The 24,800-nt window shown below is 47.3% G+C and overlaps 1 protein-coding gene across 11 annotated transcripts in view; it reads right to left on the reverse strand.

The window, feature by feature from the left end:
* The window catches only part of AP1B1 (adaptor related protein complex 1 subunit beta 1), a 49,287-nt gene extending 32,239 nt beyond the window's left edge, over positions 1–17,048 (reverse strand). For 5 of the 11 annotated variants that reach the window (XR_005723031.1, XM_040251401.1, XM_040251400.1 and 2 more), the window contains exon 1: positions 16,882–17,024. The gene's annotated coding sequence lies outside the window, so the exon portion shown is untranslated. Of the gene's footprint in view, positions 1–4,945; positions 4,970–16,818 lie in introns of those variants that run through there. The other 6 variants (XR_005723032.1, XM_040251405.1, XM_040251404.1 and 3 more) reach the window with 4 other exon arrangements.
* Between the last annotated feature and the right edge of the window lie 7,752 nt (positions 17,049–24,800).

Here is a 24,800-nt window from a genome sequence, read left to right on the forward strand (position 1 = left end):
AAGGGCTTTATACCCATTATCTCATTTAATCCTACCAATAAGGTAACTGCTTTTACCCCCTTTTACAGATGAGGAAGCCAAGGCTCAGGGATGTCAGGTAACTTGCCCAAGGTCACGTGGCTTGTAAGTGGCTGGACTGGGAGGCCATTTCAGGGCCCTTTGAGCTCAGCACCTGTGCTCTATGGATGCAGAATTCTCCTTCCCCCAGGTGAGAGCAAGGACAAACCCTGACAGTGGCTTAGGGGCTTGGTCCAAAAATCCATGAGACTTTCAACCTCCAGGCCAACCTCCAGTTTCACATGGTACAGAAAACCACACAATCCAAAAAACAGACATGTGAATGGGGAAAACTCACTCACTGTGTCCCTTCTATTGCTCAAACATGTAAACCATTAACACCTTCTTTCAATTCATTACTCCATGTGGGTGAGAAGAAGATTACTGTTGAGATGGCTGTGAGAGTCAAGGATCATTTCAAAAGTCCCTGTAAGCAAAGCCAACAATAGCTCCCCTCCAGCCCAGCTGTACTTTTCCAGTTTAAGCTTCTACTTATGGCAGGATGGCCACGGGGCTGTACCCCAACTGAAATACCCAAAGGTTTTGTTTCAGTAACCGACGGGGAACCAGTACATGCTGTGTCTCGAGGCTGCCTTAGAGCCTTTGTGGACACTGTTAGGATAAAGGAATAAAGGCTTCGCTGACAAAAGTATAAAGAAAAAGACTGAATTCCACATTCCTTTTGCTTTGTCAAGTTGAAAGGGATGACGGCACTTTTCTGAGGGAGCTGCGGGAAAGAGCAGACGACACAGCTGGTGCCTGCAGTCCTGGCAGCAGGAGCTGGGGCTGCAGACAGGCCCACGCGCACAGGACCCCAGCTGGCCTGGAACGCGGCCGTGCCCGTCCTCTGAGCGAGCGCGGCCAGTGCTCAGGCGACTGCTGTTCAGTGGGATAGCCCAGGGAGCCTCGCTCCAACATCTATTGGGTAACTGTTTAAGCGTCCATTTCCTACAGGAGTTGACGTACATTAAAAATAATTCCCTTCTGAGTATACAGAGAGCCATTTTCTCAGAGAAAACTCCCCAGTCTAGAGGCTCTTTCTGGAGCGCTAAGAATGTGCAGGTAAAGGAGCCAATGGCGTGTCTGTCACGCAAGAAAAGCTGCCTGGCTTCAGAAGTCACAGGCAATGAGAACATCAGCAGAAGCATCCAGAACAGGAGTCCACCTTGTTTCCCAAGGTTCACGTCAGTCTAAGAAGAGGGAACAATGAAGGCAAGAGGGGTTGAAAGTCACAGGCCAGGAGGATCACAGAAACCAAGGCACAAACACCTCCAGTATCAAACCGAGAAGGAAGTCAGAGTGAACAAAGCGAAAGCTACCTGAGACGTCTCACTTTGGTGCAGCCCAGAAACGTGCTTCTCGGGCAGAGGGGGCTGTCGGGGCTGGCCCCTCATCCGCAGGCGCCACACAACATCCAGGGCCCTGGAATCCCTGACAGGTCTGCGGTGGATGCAAGCACCCAGGTGGAGGGAAGGGTGGGAGAGCTTCTCTTCAGGGGAATTAAAGAAGGCTGAAGGGTCGGCCAGTGAAGCTCTCCAAGATACGAGTCCTCTCACAGGTGCTAAGCAACTCCTCACAAACTTAAACCGCCACCCCGCACATCGGCTGGCGCTGGTGGCCTCTTCCCTTCTCAGGATCTACTTCGCCTATACGTCTGCAGAGGGCCCGGTGGGACTGGGGATGCAGAAACCGTATCCCCTCAAGTCATTCCACATACAGGAAATTAAAGCGGAGGAGGAAGGGGAAGATGGGGAGAAATGCAAATGCTGTTGCAAAGCCGTCCCAGAGCTCCGATTAAAACCCCTCCCCTCACCAGCAGAACCCCTGCGCCCTCCGCGGCTCTACTGAGGTGGCGACCAGCCTGTGTCCTCTCCCCGCAGGTGCCTCTAGGATGTCAGCGCAAGAGAGATTTTTCATCCTCTCTGCAGGAGTGGAAAACAGCCCCACGGTTCAGTCAGACTCTGAGCTCAGGGAAGGTGGTGCTTTTCTTGGCCCTGCTCAGCCGTCGCCAGGCACCACGTCCCTAACGAATGCAGGCCACGGAGGCCAAGGCTCTGACCGTGCACATGAGCCACGACTGAACGCAAGCAGCCAATTTAGGCAAGAAAGTGCTGAGGGTCTGCATTCCATCTTTGGAAGTGGCAAGGCGTATTAGAACAAGCAGCAACTGGAGGGACTTTCTGTTTCAGAGGCTGCTACGGCCAGTGTGATGAGTCACTTCTGCTAAGGATGCGGCGTTCTAGGCCGGGATACCCCTCAATCTCAGCGTTTACAGGCCACGGGATGCCTCGAGGGGACGGCGCGGTCCAAACTCAAAGCAGGGCGCGCCTGGGAGGACCGCTTGCCCCCACCTCCGTCCTCCCTCCCACAGCCCTCAGAAGCTGACTCTGACGCCACAATCCCGGGGCCGGGTCCTGCTCATTTCACTTCTTTCTTTTTAAAAATTCTACTGACGGGGCTCCTCCTCCTGCCACTGCGCTTAACGCAAGGGACGGAGTAAGAAAGCAGCACACACGGTGGCTCCCTCTTACATTTTCTAAACTATAAAGCAGCTCTTGGTGAGACTCACTGACACGCTGGCCAGGAACAAAGACGTAATGTAATTTAAGAGAGTGGAAAAAGGAAAGACTAGCTAAAGACTTTGAATTTTAGCCACTGGAGTTAGGGCTGGGCTTAAGAAAAAAAGTCCTTAACACCTTTCAAATTTTTGAATCATCATCACAAATCTAAATGTAATTTTCTGAACAGGGGATTAAAAATATCTTTCTGTCTTTTAAGTCAGTACCTTAAGGGACTTCCCTGGACCACAATATGGGACTTCCCTGGTGGTCCACTGGTTAAGACTTCAAGTTCCCAATGCAGTGGGCATGGATTCGATCCCTGGTCGGGGAACTGAGATCCCACTACTATGGCCAAAAAAAAATTTTTAAGAAAATGTTGAATGTATTTCAACTTTTCTCCAAGGTCCCAAATTTACTAAGAGTAATTAACTGAGCTGTTAACTGGGGCTTCCCTGGTGGCCCAGAGGGTAAAGCATCTGCCTGCAACGCAGGAGACCCAGGTTCAATCCCCGGGTTGGGAAGACCCCCTGGAGAAGGAAATGGCACCCCACTCCAGTACTCTTGCCTAAAAAATCCCATGGACAGAGGAGCCTGGTGGGCTACAGTCATGGGGTCACAAAGAGTCGGACATGACTGAGTGACTTCACACTAGAATTAACTGAGCTGAGGTTAACTTTAGTTGAAAAGTGGCTAGTTTAAAAAATTACAACACTGGGTACAGAATCGGGGAATAGTGTGCAATCATGAAAAAGAATGAGGCAGTGCTGCACACACCTGTGCGCAATAATCTCTAAGGTAGTAAGCAAAAAAGAGCAAGATGAAAGACTATATGTAGTGTACTACAATTTCTATTAAAAATTAAAATATTAATAAAACAGAAATACACAAGTGTTTGCAAATGCATGGACAATCCTTGAGGGTAAATAAGAAAAGTTGAGGGCTTCCCTGGTGGCTTGGTGGTGAAGAATCCACCTGCAAATGCAGGGGGCACGGGTTCGATCCCTGCTCCAGGAAGACCCCATATGCTGAGAAGCAAGTCCACGTGCTGCAACTACTGAACCTGCGCTCCAGGACCCACGGGCTGCAACCACTGAGCCCTAGCGCCTCAACTACTGAAGCCTGAGTGTTCCAGAATCCGTGCTCCACAACAGAAGACACTACGATGAGAAGTTCATGCGTCACAACTAGAGAGCAGCCGCCGCTCACTGTAACTAGAGAAAAGCCTGCATGGCAATGAGGACCCAGGACGGCCAAAATAATAAATAAACAGAATGTTTAAGGGACTATGACCATCAATTAAAAATAAAAAACAAAAGTTGACAAAGGTTTCCTCAAGAAAGCAAGCTGGATGAGCAAGAGACAGACCTTTCACTGCTTATCTTGTCTACCTTGGGAGTTTTATGTCCTGTGCACGGATCGTCTCTTTTCAATATAATGCAGTTTAGAAAACTGCGTCTAATCCAAAGTGCTCCCCACCCCCGACCCCACCCCAGGCTCCCCCTTCAGTCTGCCCCAGACGAGCCCCTCCAGAGCCTGATGGCAGAAGGCTGCTCGGCAGCTCGCTCAATCACCATGCGCACTTCTCCACAGCCCTCCTCATGGCTCTATTCAGGATCTGTCCTGTCTGATGCTGTCAACCCAGTGACCAGCATGACGTCTGGCACATTCCAGAAGTTCACCAAATGTCTGCAGGCAAAATAAGAAGACAGGTTCCCAGAGCAGCTAGAAAACCAAGGGCTCATAACAGATCAAAACAACAGGACTCCTTGATGAGTGCCAGATGGTGACGCCTGGGCAAACCGGGAACATAGGCTTTGCAGTTAACTTTCTGCAAACACGGCAAGACTGAGCCAAAGCTGGGACGGCTGGCCAGGAACTCCAGCCTTCCTGCCAGCAGCTGAGCGAGCCTGGGCAGATCCCCGACCTCCGGGCCTCACTTTCTTCAGTCATCAAGGGAGAGTTCAACCAGATCCCTGGCCTTTCAAGCTGCATCCCGCCCCACCCTCCACCATCCCATTTTGAAACTGTTTAAAATAAAAGTGGACCTGCTCTGGCTGAAGAGGGCCCAGAGCCTGGCTCGACCCACTATGCCCACTTCTCTCCCTCCTCACCAGGGGCCCTTCAGATACCCCACCGTTGCACAGAAAAGTTTGAAAACAAAGTTTAAATGACCAAGTCCCTCCGGCATCTCATGTTCTAGGATCCCCTGCTAGAGGAGAAACCCACTTCCTCACCAGTCTTCCTGGGCATCAAACAAGAGAAACAGAGCATGATCATTCACAGAACATGACAGAAAACGTTTCCAAGGGGACAAAAAAAAAAACCACCTCAGAAGGCACCAGGGCCAACAGGCCCCGTTCGGTCTTCAGTAGGAGGGAGAGCGCCAACAGGCCAAGCAGCTCCCCAGATGGCCGGCCGACAGCCAGGGAGAGGGCTGTCCTAGTTTCGGGCAATGATTCACGTCTGAGCAACTCCCGCTCTGCAGTCAGCCAAGAAGCGTGAAGCTGGCAGTGCCGCGCAGCACACCATCAGCACCCAGGGGAGGAGCCGGGAGACAGAGTCTGTCAGTGGGCGCAGCAGAGAAGTTCAGGGAAGGAGACAGGGAAAGAGCCTCTGACGAGGTCTGAGCTGGCTGCAAGACCCACCTCTGAGTTCAAGGATATCTGGGCAGGGAAAACCGATCCCCAGAAGTCTGGGCTGCTGGCTTCCAGCTTCAGTGCTGAAACTGTCACTGTTACCTTGCCTGAGGAATGGCTTTCAGAAGCCTGCTCTGAGGCAAGTGTCGGCTGAAGGACAGTCAAGACTCAGCTGGAGGGGTGGACAGAAGGGGCCAGGGGAGTGCCACCATCTCTTGGAACACAAAAGCCAAACTTAAACTAAACCTCGTTTTGCTGTTTCAGTCCTGTCTCAAGGGCAGAAGCTGATTCATTTCATGATGTTCCCCCACTCCTGCCATGCCACGTCAAGTCTGGACACAACAAAGGTTTGGTAAACATCGCCTGTATTAAGTGGGGTAACCCATTTAATACAGGCGATGTTTACCAGGGACAACGATCCTACTCACCACCCAGTAATTCTACCCATCGATCCTTGCCTGTCTGACAGTCCCCTTTGCAGAAGGAAAAGATCCTCACAGGTGAGTACTAAAGTTCACATTACTGACGGGGAGGCAGGGATGGCCACCTTGAAGATTAAAAGGTGAGTCAGTAGTAGAGAAACCAGATTTCAGACTCTCTCTCTGAGATGATGTGGTTACCAAGCTCAGATCGGCTCTTTGGAGCCGGCTCAATTGCTACGAGAAAGTAAGCTGTACCCTTCTTTGGGTTTGGAACAAGATTTGAAACACAGGTGGCAGTGGCTACGGCAATAACAGCCATCTGCCGTGCGGCGTGGGCCAGAAACGACACAGTTTTACGTGTAATCCTCACAGTGATCTGTGGAGAAGGTACCAATAATACCCCAAGTTTACAGATGGGAAACCACAGCCCAGAGGGGTCAAGGCATTTGTCCGGAGTCACACAGCTGGAAAATGGCAGCGCCGACACTCTCTACCCGAGCCACACAATGAGGCCACCGTGTCCAGAGAGGCGACGTCTCCTCTCTGACGAAGCCCTGGCAGAAACACACACACTCCAGGCTAAATGGTACGTGAAGTATGTTGCCACACATCCCTGCCAAGTCCCTCGAAGGTTGAATTACAGGTTGTTTTGGGGCCAGCCCATCCAGCTGGCCCTAAACGTCAAGTTTGGTAACGTGCCCAGCAAAAGCCCGTCTGGGTGAGCTCACTGAGTTACGGGCCTCCTGGGATCTGGATGAAAACTGATTAGTCAAAGTCAATCTTCTGAGACCCACTAGCAACTGTAGTGTCAAAATGAAAAGGAACGGCAGGCAGGCAAACGGCATACGCAGCGGTGCTATCAGCTGAGTCTCCAGGACTGAATTCTAGCAACAAGGGCTGGTTCTCAACTAACCTCCAAGCAAACAGCAATGCACAGAAAAATCTGCTGCCAAGTAAAAGAAAAGTTCCTTAAACACAAAATAATAGGGGTTTCTTCTAAACAGTCTTTAAATTAATGAGGATGAGAAGACAGGATCAGAGACTACAGAACTAGGCTCCCAAGACCTTGGTTTTCTGGCCTGTACATTGGGAACATTTTCCGAAAATCTGTCTCATTTTGGATATAGCCTGGGCCTGTGCCCCACACAGGAGCGAACACACACACACACACACACACACACGCACACACACACACGCACACACACACACGCACACACACACACTTTCTGAAAATCTGTCTCATTTTGGATATAGCCTGGGGCTGTGCCCCACACAGGAGCGCACACACACACACACAGCAGACAAAGCAGTCTTTCCCTCCTGGCTCTTTCAGGTTCCAAGGGCAGGGGACAGACTTCAGGGGAACAGCCAAGAAATCAGGCCCTCCAGATAACACCCACCAAAGCTCAGACTTTGAAATGGGTGGGGTCTCAAAGGAAGTCCTCTTGGATTGACAGGGGCTTGATGGGACTTGAAAAGATGTATCAGATTTGGAAAGGGAGGGATGAAGGTGATATGGAGAAGACCCACAAGATGCCAGCAATACAAAGAGTGATTGAGAATCACTAAACTAACAGGATGGCGCAGGAATGGCCGAGAGGAGCAACCCCATGCACGAGATCAGGGGCGGCGGCCAAGAGGGGCAACCCCATGTCCAAGGAGCGGCAGCTACGGGGCGCAGGAGGGCTGAGAGGAGCTACTCCACGTTCAAGGTCAGGAGGGGCAGCCATGAGGAGACAACCCTCGTCCAAGGTAAGGAGCAGCGGCTACGCTTTGCTAGAGCAGCCATGAAGAGATATCCCATGCCCAAGGTAAGAGAAACCCAAGTAAGACAGTAGGTGTTGCGAGAGGGCATCAGAGGGGCAGACACGCAAACCATAATCACAGAAAACTAGTCAATCTAATCACACTAGGACCAGAGCCTTATCTAACTCAATGAAACTAAACCATGCTGTGTGGGGCCACCCTAGACAGGCAGGTCATGGTGGAGAGGTCTGACAGAATGTGGTCCACTGGAGAAGGGAATGGCAAACCACTTCAGTATTCTTGCCTTGAGAACCCCATGAACAGTATGAAAAGGCAAAATGATACGATACTGAAAGAGGAACTCGCCAGGTCGGTAGGTGCCCAATATGCTACTGGAGATCAGTGGAGAAATAACTCCAGAAAGAATGAAGGGATGGAGCCAAAGCAAAAACAATACCCAGTTGTGGATGTGACTGGTGATAGAAGCAAGGTCCGATGCTGTAAAGAGCAATATTGCATAGGAACCTGGAATGTTAGGTCCATGAATCAAGGCAAATTGGAAGTGGTCAAACAGGAGATGGCAAGAGTGAACGTCGACATTCTAGGAATCAGCAAACTAAAATGGACTGGAACGGGTGAATTTAACTCAGATGACCATTATATCTACTACTGTGGGCAGGAATCCCTCAGAAGAAATGGAGTGGCCATCAGGGTCAACAAAAGAGTCCAAAATGCAGTACTTGGATGCAATCTCAAAAATGACAGAATGATCTCTGTTCGTTTCCAAGGCAAACCATTCAATATCACAGTAATCCAAGCCTATGCCCCAACCAGTAACGCTGAAGAAGCTGAAGTTGAACAGTTCTATGAAGACCTACAAGACCTTTTAGAACTAACACCCAAAAAAGATGTCCTTTTCATTATAAGGGACTGGAATGCAAAAGTAGGAAGTCAAGAAACACCTGGAGTAACAGGCAAATTTGGCCTTGGAATACGGAATGAAGCAGGGCAAAGACTAATAAGAGTTTGGCCAAGAAAATGCACTGGTCATAGCAAACACTCTCTTCCAATAACACAAGAGAAGACTCTACACATGGACATCACCAGATGGTCAACACCGAAATCAGATTGATTATATTCTTTGCAGCCAAAGATGGAGAAGCTCTATACAGTCAGCAAAAAAGACCGGGAGCTGACTGTGGCTCAGATCATGAATTCCTTATTGCCAAATTCAGACTTAAATTGAAGAAAGTAGGGAAAACCACTAGACCGAAATCAAATCCCTTATGATTATACAGTGGAAGTTGAAATAGATTTAAGGGCCTAGATCTGATAGATAGAGTGCCTGATGAACTATGGACGGAGGTTCGTGACACTGTACAGGAAATACGGATCAAGACCATCCCCATGGAAAAGAAAGGCAAAAAAGCAAAATGGCTGTCTGGGGAGGCCTTACAAATAGCTGCGAAAAGTAAAGGAGAAAAGGAAAGATATAAGCATCTGAATGCAGAGTTCCAAAGAATAGCAGGGAGAGATAAGAAAGCCTTCCTCAGCAATCAGTGCAAAGAAATAGAGGAAAACAACAGAATAGGAAAGACTAGAGATCTCGTCAAGAAAATTAGAGATACCAAGGGAACATTTCATGCAAAGATGGGCTCAATAAAGAACAGAAATCGTATGGTCCTAACAGAAGCAGAAGATATTAAGAAGAGATGGCAAGAATACACAAAAGAACTGTACAAAAAAGATCTTCATGACCAAGATACTCACGATGGTGTGATCACTCACATAGAGCCAGACATCCTGGAATGTGAAGTCAAGTGGGCCTTAGAAAGCATCACTACGAACAAAGCTAGTGGAGGTGATGAAATTCCAGTTGAGCTATTTCAAATCCTAAAAGAGTATGCTGTGAAAGTGCTGCACTCAATATGCCAGCAAATTTGGAAAGCTCAGCAGTGGCCTCAGGACTGGAAAAGGTCAGTTTTCATTCCAATTCCAAAGAAAGGCAATGCCAAAGAATGCTCAAACTACTGCACAATTGGACTCATCTCACATGCTAGTAAAGTAATGCTCAAAATTCTCCAAGCCAGGCTTCAGCAATACGTGAACCGTGAACTTCCAGATGTTCCAGCTGGTTTTAGAAAAGGCAGAGGAACCAGAGATCAAATTGCCAACATCCGCTGGATCATCGAAAAAACAAGAGAGTTCCAGAAAAACATCTATTTCTGCTTTACTGACTATGCCAAAGCCTTTGACTGTGTGGATCACAATAAACTGTGGAAAATTCTGAAAGAGATGGGAATACCAGACCACCTGACCTGCCTCTTGAGAAATCTCTATGCAGGTGAGGAAGCAACAGTTAGAACTGGACATGGAACAACAGACTGGTTCCAAATAGGAAAAGGAGTGCGTCAAGGCTGCATATTGTCACCCTGCTTATTTAACTTATATGCAGAGTGCATCATGAGAAACGCTGGGCTAGAAGAAGCACAAGCTGGAATCAAGATTGCCGGGAGAAATATCAATAACCTCAGATATGCAGATGACACCACCCTTATGGCAGAAAGTGAAGAGGAACTAAAAAGCCTCTTGAGAAAAGTGCAAGAGGAGTGAAAAAGTTGGCTTAAAGCTCAACATTCAGAAAACTAAGATCATGGCATCTAGTCCCATCACTTCATGGGAAATAGATGGAGAAACAGTGGAAACAGTGGCAGACTTTATTTTTGGGGGCTCCCAAATCACTGCAGATGGTGACTGCAGCCATGAAATTAAAAGATGCTTACTCCTTGGAAGAAAAGTTATGACCAACCTAGACAGCATATTGAAAAGCAGAGACATTACTTTGCCGACTAAGGTCCGTCTAGTCAAGGCTATGGTTTTTCCAGTGGTCATGTGTGGATGTGAGAGTTGGACTGTGAAGAAAACTGAGCACCGAAGAATTGATGGTTTTGAACTGTGGTGTTGGAGAAGACTCTTGAGAGTCCCTTGGACTGCAAGAAGATCCAACCAGTCCATTCTGAAGGAGATCAGCCCTGGGATTTCTTTGGAAGGAATGATGCTAAAGCTGAAACTCCAGTACTTTGGCCATCTCATGTGAAGAGTTGACTCATTGGAAAAGACTCTGATGCTGGGAGGGACTGGGGGCAGGAGAAGGGGACGACCGAGGATGAGATGGCTGGATGGCATCACGGACTCGATGGACGTGAGTCTGAGTGAACTCCGGGAGTTGGTGATGGACAGGGAGGCCTGGTGTGCTGCGATTCATGGGGGTGCAAAGAGTCGGACACGACTGAGCGACTTGAAACCAACACAAACGCTGGCTGGGACAGGGGCTCTATGCTAATTTTTGGCCCCTGTCATTTAATTCTCCAGTGGCCCATTTAAACAGGAGTAGAGATGCTGACAGAGGAGTGACATATCCAGGGCCAAAACAAGTACACGTGCTTAGGAGTCTGAAGGCAAGGTCTTGGCAGGGAAAGGAGCAGATGAGGCTGGGCAGGAAAGGATGAGGTTCAAAGATAGTAGCCCTGGATGCCAGGGTGAGCTGGGCTTGCCAGCAGATGTGGTGATCTCATCAAATGCCAGGTCCCGTGCTAACAGGCACTGGGCGCCACCGACCATACCCTCCTCCATGAAACACTCTCTTCTCTGGGTTTGAGGATGCCATGCTCTCTGCTCTCCCTCCTACCCCAGTCTAGCCTTTGTTATAGAAACACATGTATATCATCTGTTTCTCCCCCCATAATGAAATTCTGTAAGGACAAGGACTGTGTCCACTCTGGTCCCTGCTATGTCCCTAGCCCCTGGACGGGCGCGGGGCAAGCAGGAGGTGCTCAGTCAGTATGCAAATGACTAGGGCTCACTTCTCTTGCAGAAATTTCACGTAAGCCAACCTCAGCTAAAGAGCACCCTCCCAGTGTTCGTTTCATGGGGTGTGCCCGGGTCCGAGCTCCCTCTGTTCTGGTTGTCAAGCTATTTTGACAAAATTGAAATTAAGACTGCCAAACACCCTGGTTCATTTTCAGCCACTAGATGGAAGGGAAATAAATACACAATAAGAGAGAGAAGAAAAAGCAAAGGGTAGAAGACCAGGTCGCAGCATCTCCAACAGGAGAAATCCTTAGGCCACGTCTCTCAGATCACCATCCTCTGCCCTGGGCACCAGCTCAGAGCGTTACCAGAGCTGCAGGAAGTGGGGGTACAAACGCTGGGGCAGGTGGGCGGAGGGGGCCCTGACACTTGCTATGATGCGAGCTCAGGGAGGCCCTCCCCTCCACCTGAAACCCTCCTGGCCCACGGGCCTTCTTCCTGGTTCCTCTAGTTGCCAAGCTCTTCACTGCCTTCTACTTGCTGATCCTTCTCCTGGATTAGATTCATCCTTCAAATCTCAGCTTAGGTGATGTCACTTCAAAGACGCCACCCCTGCGCGCACTGAGCAGGTATTTTTCTGTCCTCGTAGCCCAGTGTTCCTGTTCACACATTCACTGAGTCATACACAGGTCTAAATGCTGGGGATGAAGCAGTGAATTAAACAGACAAAAACCCTTCCCCTCATAGAGATTACATCCTAACGGCAGACTGGAACAATAAGCAAGACAAATGACTAATATCCATATAGGATCTCAGACAGTGAAAAATGCTGTGGAGAAAAGGGAAACGGGGTCAGGCGGTGTCGGCGAGGGGGAGTGCGAGGTTGAGATTTAACCAGGGTGGCCACAAAAGGCCTCCTCGAGAAGGTGACAGGTGATACTGCCTGGGGAAGAGCCTTCCAGGCACAGAAAATAATGCAAAGGTGGGAGTGTGCCTGGCCTGTTAGAGGAATGGCAGGGAGGCAGTGTGGCCTGAACAGTGAGCTATGAGGGAGCAGCGGTTCACGAGGTCAGGGGAGGATGGATGGGGCCTTACAGGTCAAGGTCAGGACTCGGACTCTTACTCTGAATGAGCCGAGTCCCTGGAGGGTTTTAAACAAGAGTCCTGAGGTCTGGCTTATGCTTTAACCAGAGCAAGCAGCTGGGCCTCGTTTCCCTCGTGACTTGCCCGTTGTTGTAATTATTACGTCTGTTCTCTATTTCTTCTTGGTCTCTCCCCCATTGCAATGTGGTAAGCAACCCAAGGGCAGAAACCGTGTGGCTTGTTTACCTGTCACCACATTCAGCCCAGTGCCAAGCACACAGCAGGGCTCAACAAATACTGAATGAATGAGTGAATGTGAAGACATACAAAGGCTCTGACCTCAGTGTCTCAACACCCAGCCACCCAGCCCTTAGAGATCTGAGTGAAGACTGCAGAGACAGACTCCTCTTACCCCTGGCTATAACGAAATTTTGTCTTTCTACACTGAATAAGCTTAGGACCCTAAAAGCTATTAGGGTGTGATAAAAAGTATGTGCCACCCAAGTTGAGTACTCTACAGAGCTCAGCTGTAACAAATGTCTTCAGTGCTGAAAACCAATACTGAAGGCTTGGTTTTAAAGCTTTCGAGACCTGACTTCCAAATCTACCAGCTTGTGGCTCAAGTCCACAGAGGAGACAGAGATCAGCAACCAAGACGTCCTAGCTGATGGACTCTGGGCACTCTGCAGTCAACCAGCCACACTGTTACTCTAACTAGAGAAGGCCTCCCAACCTTAGGAAGACTCTCTTAGTAGAGGTCAGAGGTCAAGCCCAACACTAAAGAACCCAAAAAGCATGAGGCTTGGGAGAACCACAGCCAAGCCCTCCCTCAGCTCTATTAAAAGCAGGAGATGACTCAAGAACAAGGGGTTGGGAAAGGAAAGGCGGCCCCAGCAGGTACAACCCAGGCACTCGAGGGGGCTGCACAGCCTAACAGGCACAGCCAAACCACAGCTCACGAGAATTACTATGTCACACACTTAAGGGGCAAGTGAGGCGAAGACAAGTGCATACACACAAAGCCTTCAGCGGCATCCAGCCCACCAAGAGCTGGATGGACAGTAGCCACTTTTATTCCTACACAGGGAGAGCCCTTACCACTGGCTCCTCCCTGCTGCTGCCCAGCCCCCAGGCCTCTGGAGGCCCTGGAGCACTCTGGTAGCAGGAGCAGTTGGAGACCAGTTAATCCCACCACAGGGCAGATTTCCCCCGACCCTCCTGGGGTGATTTGAGGAAGAGTGGGAGACCATCTGGGAAGTGCTTTGAGTTCCCCAGGAATCCTAAAAGTTCAGTGCAAAATCCACTTACTCATTCATTTACTAAGCACCTACTATGCACCAGATATTTCACTAGGTGCTGGAGACACAGACAAGTCCTATCCAAGGATTAAGAGCTGCTCCCTTGGAAGACAGCCAAGTACACAGACAATGACAACACACTGTGACCAAGGCCTCAAGACGTCCAGCTCAGGCTTGCAGGCAGTTGAGGTGGGGGAGCAGATCAGAGCGGGAGCACCAAGCAGTGGTCTGGGAAAAGGCGCATGCACCACAGGAGCCTGCGCTCAGGAGGCGGGGCCAGCGCACAGCAGAGACACACAGGCCAGCAGCTGGCCTGCCTGCACTCAGGGAGAGACTGGAGTGGGCAGCTGGAGAGACGAGGCAGGAGAGCCCAGCGGGGCTAGAGCTCAAAAGGCCGTGCAGGCCAGGCCAAGAAATGTGAGCTTCAGCCAAGAGCAAGGAGGGTCCACGGATGGACATTCAAGTAGAACTGTTTAAAAAATATGTATTTATTCAGTCGTACTGGGTCTCAGCTGCAGCACGTGGGATCCTTTGTTGCGACCCACGGACTCTCTAGTTGTGGAGTGTGGGCTTGGTTGCTCTGTGGCATGTGGGATCTTAGTTCCCTGACCAGGGACTGAACCCAAGTCCCCTGCATTGCAAGGCAAATTCTTAACCACTAGGCAACCAGGGGAGTCCCTTCAAGTAGAATTATTTTTAAAAGATTCCCCACTTGCCTAATTAATATTTTCTCTCTGGAGCTGTTCATTCCTCTTTGTGTGGAGAGAAAAAGAACACAAAAATCATTCCTGGGCTGTGAAAATTTATCACTAGGCAAAAAGACCTATTCAGAAAAAGAAATACCTGCAAGTAACAGAAGCTCCTTTGACTTCTGGAAGCACACTGGAGCTCAAAACTCATAACCAAGCCATGCTGGCTCACCATTAGCACATCACACTTTGGTGCCAAGAATGGGGGTTTTCGGGAAGTAAGCAAGCAAGTCATGCAACAGCTTCAAGGATAACTAGAGAAAGATGAAAGTCCAAGCCCAGAGCTAGCAGGATCAACAGACTGAACTTGTTCTGAAACACTTTAAGGAAGTGAAACAAGAAGGATGGGAGAAGTCCTGTGTACACAAAGGTCTCTGCAGAGAGAAGTAACACCCCTGAAACCAGGCCCCCAGGAAACATCAACTGCCTAGGGTCAAGGCACTCGCCACAACAGACTCTGTACAAAGTCCCTGTCCAGCTTCCACACGAGTCACTGCTGAGGGGGAGGTGAAGGTGGTGGTATTATTGTAGAGCTGAGGTATAGGTGGCTCTGGGTCACACTACCAAGAAGCTGCTGATCTGGGAGGAGAATCCACGGCTGACAGATGGGGGGACAAGGAAGGCTCTTTCCACCACACCACTGAGCTCTTCAAGTCACTCAGGTGAAGCCTCTACTCAAACCACACTCAACAGTTAAACTTTATACAAAGTCTGAGGGATCTGAGTCTTTGAACACTAGTGAAGCCACTCTTCATGAAGCTGCCCGGAGGGGCTGAAGGAGCCTGGTGGGCTCAACTCAGGACAGGGAGCCAGACACTCTGAGCGCTTCTCCTGTTCCTACCATCTGTGACGAGTCACTTCATCTCAAGTCCTCCCTTGGAAGGATGGGGATCAGGTGACAATATTAAGTTTCTGAGAATTCAGTGGAACTAGGAAAACAGACAGTGGAGTTTAAAAACAGGTACTGCACAGTAATACTTATACCCCAGCTTTCTTTAGAAGTGCGTGGAAATCCTCACAGGTTCATTAAGGCTTGTAAAACCCAGGAGTGTGTAGGAAGTCAGGTCTGTGCTGCTATCAGGGAAACTGAAGCAGAACTGCAGCCAGTGAGTGTCTGCAACCGAGTAAAGCTCAGACTCACAAGACCCAATCCTCTGGCCGTGAAACCACCTCATTGTCTCCCAGGCAAGATGTGTGTTCTCCAGTCAAGAAGCCATGGGACCTGCACTTTTCTCAGAGACTCAGGCCCTTGCCTTGGGAATGCTCTTCAAGAACCTAGGGCCAAAAGATACCCTAGGGGTCATGTGGTTCCTCCCCTTACTTGAAAAAGAATGCAGCTCGACCACTCTCAAGAGAGGTTCAGCATATTCTTAAATTCATTGCATGGCCTAGACTGTTTTATGTCTCGCAGTTCTCAACAGTTGAGAAAACGTCCCTTCTCGCCTTGAACAGAAATCAGTTATAGCAATGGCCTGCAAGACCATTTCATCCTAAAACAAGGGAATCAAATGCTCCTTAGGAAGGTAGATGAGAAGCAAGAAAGCTACATCTCTATATGTTATTGCTCAGTCGCCCAGTCACGTCCAACTCTGCAACCCCATGGACGGCAGCCCACCAGGCTCCGCTGTCCATGGGATTCTCCAGGCAAGAATACTGGAGTGGGCTGCCATTTCCTTCTCCAGGGAAATATATCTTTATATAGATGCAAATAAATTTAATGGCGGCTAAAGATATTAAACAGCCCCTAAATGCCAACCTTGCTTCAGTCTCAGCACGCTGCAGGTCCCTGCGAGCCCAGGTAGGAACCCTGGCACTCATCCATACTACTCGATTGACCTTACAGGTGTGATTTAACTTTTCTGTGCCTCAGTCTCCTCGTGGATAAAATGGGGATAATAATAGTAGCTACCTCACCAAGATTGCTGGGAAGTTTAAATGCGGCATTCTAAGCACGGTGCCTGCACACAGCTCAGTAACCAGCAGCTAGCATTCCCATCAGTGGTTCTGGCGTTATTACAGGGGTCCCCAGTTACCTCGTCTGTGAGGCGCCTACGGACAGACCAATCCTCTGTTTAACCCCACCCTAGAGGCAGTGGCGCCAGGCCGTTTCATATCTTTTTTTTCTTTTTTTGAACCTTGGCAAAGAGATAAGGCCCTTAACGACGAGGAGGCCTCGGGACAGCCACGGCGGTGAGTGTGCAGGGGGAACCAAGACCCGAAGAGAAGTTTCCTGTCAGGCCAGGCGCAAGCTCCCCTGGGCCTAAGTCTAGGAGTCTCTACGGGAGGGCGCCCCGGCAGGGACTGCGGACCTGGAACGGCTGGGCTGCACGCCGGCGGCCAAGGGGGCGCGAATGAATGAACCCGCAGCCCTTCTGCCTCCTCCCGTCCTGGGAAGCCACCCTAGACCCTCCAGCGCCCCGTCCTCTCCGTGACCTTTGACCTCAGAAACCCCTCACCTCAGACTCCCGACTCCCCGCCCCACTTCTTCTCTGGCCTCGCCAGGCTCCCCGCTTCCTCACCCGCAGGTCCGAACGGCTCCTGACGCCACGGCGCGGCTCGACGCGGCAGGAAAATGTCCGCGGCCTTGTCCTCCCGCTCTCCCGGTGCGCCCGCGCCGCCGGACGCTCGGAGCCCCGCGGCTGTCACCTGCCAGGCGGAAGTGAGCTGCCCGCGCGCGGGCACTTCCGGTGGACGCACAGGCTGGGGGCGGGGTCAAGGGTACAACCCGGGCGGGGGCGGGGGCAGCGAGGCGGGGCCAGGGGGCGGGGCGTCGGAGTTAACTGCGTCCTCGACGCGTTGCTGCTCCGCCGAGCAAAAAATACCACAAGATGGTTAGATAGCATCACCGACTCAATGGACATGAGTTTGAGTAAACTCCGGGAGTTGGTGATGGACAGGGAGGCCTGGCGTGCTGCAGTCCATGGGGTCGCAAAGAGTCGAACACGACTGAGCGACTGAACTGAGCTGAACTGAGCCTATATAACATGATGGAGATGGAGAAGATCATAGAGACTTTGAGGTCTATTTTTCTTCGTTTTGAGGTCGACTTCGCTTCTGTGTGGAAAACTCAGTCTCTGAGAGGCGCCGGTGTTGCTCAGATCACTTACCTGTGAAGAGAGTTAAACTAGAGCTGTAAGTCTAACCTACCGCTTGAAGCAGCCCTTCGGGGAATTCCGCGTAAACCTCACACCTCCAAGGAGAACTTCATAAAGTTCCATTTCCCGTTTTGCTGGGTCGGCCAGGCCAGGGTTGCTATAGGTATCTCACTCCCAACTCTGGTATTATTAACTTTCTCCTCCTCCTAGATAATTTCTGATCATCTTCTTAAAAACATTTAAAATAGTATTTGCGTTATGGAAATATACAAGTAAGCAAAAGGAAATGTAAAACACCCTGCAATCCTGCCACCCTGAGACAATAATTTTTAACATTTTGGTGACTATCCTTCCAGACTCGATATATCCATTCAGTATTTTTAATTCACCAAGATATTGGTAAAAGTTTCCCAAAACAATAAATACATTTCTACTTGGTGTTTTACAATATCTGCATGGAATTCCACAGTATGAATGGCACCACTGTTCTTCGAAACAGTCCCCTACAGTTGTGCACTTTATCACTAGTCTTTTAATATTATAAAATGTATAATATAATATTATATTATAATATTATACATTTTATATATTTATGTATATATAAATATATTATATTTATTTAGATATTATATATAATTATAATATATAATATATTTAATTATAATATAATTTACATTATGTACAATATAATATATTATGTATTATAAATTATATTATATTATAATTAAATAATATATAATATCTATAAATAATATATCAGAAATATATAATATATAAATATATATGTGTTATATATAAACATTATACATATTATATAATATAATGTATAAAATATATAATATAACATTTATATATATCAATGTATTATATATTATACATATATTTATATTTATATTATAAATATTATTATGTATATTATATATAATATATGTAATATATAACATAATATATATAGTATATAATATATATAACATATATATTATATATAATTTATATATATGTTAACATATATGTTAACATTATATATATAACATGTATATAATACGACTTATATATAATAGACACGACTGAGCGACTGAACTGAACTGAACTGAACTGATGCATATATATTTATATATATAATAATCACATATTATACTTATAATATAACATAATATATAAAGTATATAACATTATATATAACATATTATAATATAATATTAATATAACATATGTATTATATATGTATATATCTATATATGCATATATAATATTAATTTATATATTTAAAATTATGTTATATATTATATATAATATAATACATATCATCAGTTCAGTTCAGTCGCTCAGTCGTGTCCGACTCTTTGTGACCCCATGAATCGCAGCACACCAGGCCTCCCTGTCCATCACCAACTCCCGGAGTTCACTCAGACTCACGTCCATCGAGTCAGTGATGCCATCCAGCCATCTCATCCTCTGTCGTCCCCTTCTCCTCCTGCCCCCAATCCCTCCCAGCATCAGAGTCTTTTCCAATGAGTCAACTCTTCGCGTGAGGTGCCAAAGTATTGGAGTTTCAGCCTCAGCATCAGTCCTTCCAATGAACACCCAGGACTGGTCTCCTTTAGGATGGACTGGTTGGATCTCCTTGCAGTCCAAGGGACTCTCAAGAGTCTTCTCCAACACCACAGTTCAAAAGCATCAATTCTTCGGCGCTCAGCTTTCTTCACAGTTCAACTCTCACATCTATACATGACCGCTGGAAAAACCATAGCCTTGACTAGACGGACCTTTGTTGGCAAAGTAATATCTCTGCTTTTTAATATGTTATCTAGGTTGGTCATAACTTTCCTTCCAAGGAGTAATCGTCTTTTAATTCCATGGCTGCAGTCACCCTCTGCAGTGATTTGGGAGCCCCCAAAAATAAAGTCTGCCACTGTTTCCACTGTTTCCCCATCTATTTCCCATGAAGTGATGGGACTAGATGCCATGACCTTCGTTTTCTGAATGTTGAGCTTTAAGCCAACTTTTTCACTCTCCTCTTTCACTTTCATCAAGAGGCTTTTAGTTCCTCTTCTCTTTCTGCCATAAAGATGGTGTCGTCTGCATTTCTGAGGTTGTTGATATTTCTCCTGGCAATCTTGATTCTAGCTTGTGCTTCTTCCAGACCAGCATTTCTCATGATGTACTCTGCATATAAATTAAATAAGCAGGGTGGCAATATACAACCTTGACGTACTCCTTTTCCTATTTGGAACCAGTCTGTTGTTCCATGTCCAGTTCTAACTGTTGCTTCCTGTCCTGTATATAGGTTTCTCAAGAGGCAGGTCAGGTGGTCTGGTATTCCCATCTCTTTCAGAATTTTCCACAGTTTATTGTGATCCACACAGTCAAAGGCTTTGGCATAGTCAGTAAAGCAGAAATAGATGTTTTTCTGGCATTCTCTTGCTTTTTCCGTGATCCAGCGGATGTTGGCAATTTGATCTCTGCCTTTGTTCCTCTGTTTGGGAAGATCCTCTGGAGAAGGAAATGGCAACCCACTCCAGTACTCTTGCCTGGAAAATCCTATGGACAGAGGAGCATGGTAGGCTACAATCCATGGGGTCGCAAAGAGTTGGACACGACTAAGCATCTTCAGTTCACTTCACTTTGTTCCTCTGCCTTTTCTAAAACCAGCTTGAACATCTGGAAGTTCACGGTTCACGTATTGCTGAAGCCTGGCTCAGAGAATTTTGAGCATTACTTTACTAGTGTATGAGATGAATGCAATTGTAATATGTATTATATTATATATATAATATAGTATTATACAGTATGTAAGTGTAATATAATATTATAAAATGTATAATAAATAATCACACACAGCCAAGTCTGTGTGTCCCATCTAATCCAGATATTATTATTTTAATTTTTAACATAGTTTTATATGTTTAATCAGCCTCAAATATTTTTATAAAATGACATTTTTAAAGTAACTGTAGACTTTCAGGTAATTGCAAAAATAGTACATGAGGTGTATCATGTCCCCTTCACGCACCTTCCCTCCATGGTGACATTTTACGTGTTGGTGGTACAACATCAAAAGCAGGAAATTGGGGGCTTCCCTAATGGTCCAATGGTTAAGATTTTGCCTTCCTATGCAGGGGATGCAGGTTCCATCCTTGGTCAGAAAACTAAGATCCCACATGTCCTGGAGCAACTATACATGCCACAGTGAAAGATCCCCCTTGCCAAACCAAATAAATAAATAAATATTTTCTAAAACCCAGGAAATTGGCCTTGAAATAATACCATTAACTACATTACAGAGCTTATTCCATTTTTAAATAATTTTCTGAAGAAGAGAGGAAACAAATAGAATTATACATGTACGTGCCATATTCTGTGTACTAGGCACGACCGTCTGGAGGAACCATCAGACCTTTCCCAGATGATAAATGTTAGCAAATGCCATCAGTCTCTTTGGAAAACAAAATTTCACTGGGTATGTGCCATCAAAAGAGAAGAATTAGCCAACAACACAAACCGAGAAACCTAACGGTGCCAAGATGGACGGCTTCTGTGAAAGTGACGGTTCTCAGTAGAAGCAATCAGAGCTTGCAGATTTCCAAGGAGACAGAAGTCACAGGGTCAGTTTGCTCAGGAAAGACATCCCTGGGGAAGGTGACATTTATGCTAGGTTTTGCCCCATAAGAACACAGTTAGTTGCACAGGCTGAGACAGAAGGAAAAGGTAACTCAGAGCCAACAGAGAAGCAGGATGGCAAAGCCGATGGACGTCTGAGTCCTCGGCAAGCCTTTCCCAAGCCTCTGCTCTGCAGCGTGCCCTGGGCTGGGTGTGGGGCCGTCACAGGGGCGAGGCAAAGGCTGTGCGCTTGCTAACTCTACGGCTTTGTCGGGCGAGGTGGCAGAGCCGCAGACGCAGCGTGACGGGCGCTGTGCTGGGGGCTGGGTAGCTGGAACAGAAAGTGCAGAGCAGCAGTGCCTACGTACGGAGCACCTGTGCTGGGCCGGGTGGCATGCAGAGGGTCTCGTTTCCTCCTTACATCAGCCCCGCTTTCTCGGGGGACGGGGGGTGGGTTGTTGCAGCTTCAACAGTTCAAGCCAGTTTGTGAGTGGCAGCGCTGAGGGACCAGCCTCAGAGCCCCAGGATAGGTGTTCTCAGAAGTCCCACTCTTTCACCTAAAATAAATTTGACACGAAGCCAGCCATACTGGGGCTACAACAGTGAGCAAGAGGCAGCACGATCCCTTCCTGGGGCTGTGGTGGAGCATGGGAGAGACACAAACAGAGACAATTATAACACCAGGATGGCTTCCTGGAGGAGGTGATGTCCAGCCTGAACTGTGAATGATATTCCTGCTACTAACAGTTACCAGGGACCAGTCACTGTGCTAGGCTTTTTCACATATTAACCCACTGGACTCTGCTAACAGTTCAATCCCAAGACTGTTCCCGAGGAAAGATGAGAAAACCTAGAGCACTGGACACGGCGGATTTCTCCCCACTTTCCTGGAGCCCTAGGCCTTCTCTCCTGCAGCTAAGCCTGGCAGGAGAGCTAAAAATATGCTACTGATAAGAGGAGGTGGGGCTTCCCTGGTGGCTCAGTGATAAAGAATCCACCTGCCAATGTAGAAGGCAGGAGTTCAATCCCTGGGTTGGGAAGATCCCCTGCAGAAGGAAATGGCAACCCACTCCAGTATTCTTGCCTGGGAAATCCCATGGACAGAGGAGCCTGGTGGGCTACAGTCCATTGGGTCGCAAAGAGTCCGATATGACTGAAGTGACTTAGCATGCACGCTCTCAAGAGGTGGTCACAATAACCCCCACTTTACAGATGAGCCCACTGAGACCCTGAGAGGCTGAGGAAAACTTTCCCAACTTCACAAGGCAACAATGTGCTAAGCTGGGAGTCCAGACCTAATCGTAGCATCCACCAGCACCGTAAAACGGTTCCTTTTTTCTTATGCTCACTGTAGCTTTTCTTGTGTGTAGGTATTTTGATAATGGCCTTTTTGACTTCTCCAAGGTAATATCTTGTAATACTTGTGATTTTCACATCTCTGATAAATGTCCATTTTGAGTGACTTTTCATGTGCTTTTAAAAATACATTATGAATTGTATTTAGTTGTTGATACCTTATTCTTAGTAGCTCACACTGTTTTTTCAGTATTTTTTTTTTTATTAGTTGTTGTTGTTCAGTCACCAAGTCGTGTCTGACTCTTCGCGACCCCATGGACTGCAGCACACCAGGCTTCCCTGTCCTCACCATCTCCCGGAGCTTGCTCAAACTCATGTCCATTGAGTCAGTGATGCCATCCAACCATCTCATCCTCTGCCGCCCTCTTCTCCTTCTGCTTTCCAGCATCAGGGTCTTTTCCAATTAGTTGCCTGTTTGCATCAGGTGGTCAAAGCATTGGAGCTATATTAGTTGCCCATGGAAATTTTTTGAGAGCAAGTATGATAGAACGTAGCAGTTTTTGTTTTAGAATTTCGCAGTTTTTGTCAATATTAAGTGCCCATAAGCAATAGTTTTCAGGTTGCTATTGAGGGGACTGGCCACAAGGTAGCAGGATTTCCTTGTGACCAACTGTGGCTACTCTGGCAAAGTGAAAAGTAAAAGTGCCAAGTCGCTCAGTTGTGTCTGACTCTTTGCCACCCCGTGGACTATACAGCCCATGGAATTCTCCAGAGCAGAATACTGGCGTGGGTAGCCATTCCCTTCTCCAGGGGTTCTTCCCAACCCAGAGACTGAACCCAGGTCTCCTGCGTTGCAGGCAGATTCTTTACCATCTGAGCCACCAGTGAAGCCTTACTCTGGCAACTGGAGTCTGATTGGAAATCCTGTTTTGGAGTTGTAGAGTGGAATGTGCCAGAACAAACACCCAAAAGCTTCTGTCTTATTCCCGTCTTTTATTGAATTAATATTAAATTTCTATTGTAGCAACAAGAATAGAAAATGTTGTGTGCGTTGCAGGTGTACAGAATCTTCTTTCAGTTATACATATACAAGCATGTATTCTTCAGATTTTTGTCCCATGTAGGATATCGCAGGGTGTTGATAGACCTTCCTTGGTATACGTAGGTCTTGTTCCTTGTCTGTTTAATGTGGAGTCATTTGCATTTGCTTACTCTGACCTCCTTATTTCTCTTTTGTCCCCTTCTTTCTTCACTGGAAGCTTGTTTTTAAGTCTCTGATTATGCTTTCTGAATTAATTCACTGGTCCTGATAATGCGTGCATGCTCAGTCGTGTCTGACTCTGCAACCCCATGAACTGCAGCCTGCCAGGCTTCTCTGTCCATGGGATTTCCCAGCAGGAATACTGGAATGCGTTTCCATTTCCATCTCCAGGGGAACTTCCCCACCCAGGAATCGAACCTGAGTCTCTTGCCTCTTATACCTGTTGCCAATTACATCCCACCAGCACCATGAAAGGGTTCCTTTTCTTAAGCCCACTCTGGCTTTTCTTGTGTATAGATATCTTGATAATGGCATTTTTGACTTCTTGAAAGTGATATCTCATTATACTTTTGATTTGCACATCTCTAATAATTGTCTATATTGAGCAACTTTGTATGTGCTTTTAAAAAACATTACGAATTGTATTTACCTATGGATATCTTATTCTTGACAGTTTTGCTGATTTTCAGTATTTTATTTTGTATTACTTAACCCTAGAAATTGTTTGAAGGCAGGTATAATTTGGAGCCCAGCACTTTTTGTGAATATTCAGTTCAATTCAGTCGCTCAGTCGTGTCCGACTCTTTGAGACCCCATGAACTGCAGCACACCAGGCTTCCCTGTCCATCACCAACACTTTGAGCTTGCTCAAACTCCCATTGAGTCCGTGATGGCATCCAACCATCTCATCCTCTGTGGCCCCCTTCTCCTCCTGCCTTCAATCTTTCCCAGCCTCAAGGTCTTTTCAAATGTCAGTTCTTCGCATCAGGTGGCCAAAGTATTGGAGTTTCAGCTTCAGGATCAGTCCTTCCAATGATTATTCAGGACTGATTTCCTTTAGGATGGACTGGTTGGATCTCCTTGCAGTCCTAGGGACTCTCAAGAGTCTTCTCCAACACCACACAGTGTGACTACTCAGTGCCCATAAGCATTAATTTTCAGGTTGCTGTTTCAAAGAATGGCCACAGGGTGGCAGAATTTCCTCGTGCCCAACGATGGTTATTGCAGCATCGCGAGCCTTAGTTAAAGTCCTGATTTGGAATTATAAAATTAGAGTGGCATGTACCACAATAAATACCCAAAAGCTTGTGTCTGCATCCTTCTTTTTTTATTAAATTAACTTTTATTCCTTATTGTAGTAACATCGATATACAAGATGGTGGTGGTTGTAGTTGTACAAAATATG

The sequence above is a fragment of the Oryx dammah genome, unplaced genomic scaffold (assembly GCF_014754425.2).
Source record: "Oryx dammah isolate SB20612 unplaced genomic scaffold, SCBI_Odam_1.1 HiC_scaffold_12, whole genome shotgun sequence".
In the NCBI taxonomy this organism is placed as follows: Eukaryota; Metazoa; Chordata; class Mammalia; order Artiodactyla; family Bovidae; genus Oryx; species Oryx dammah.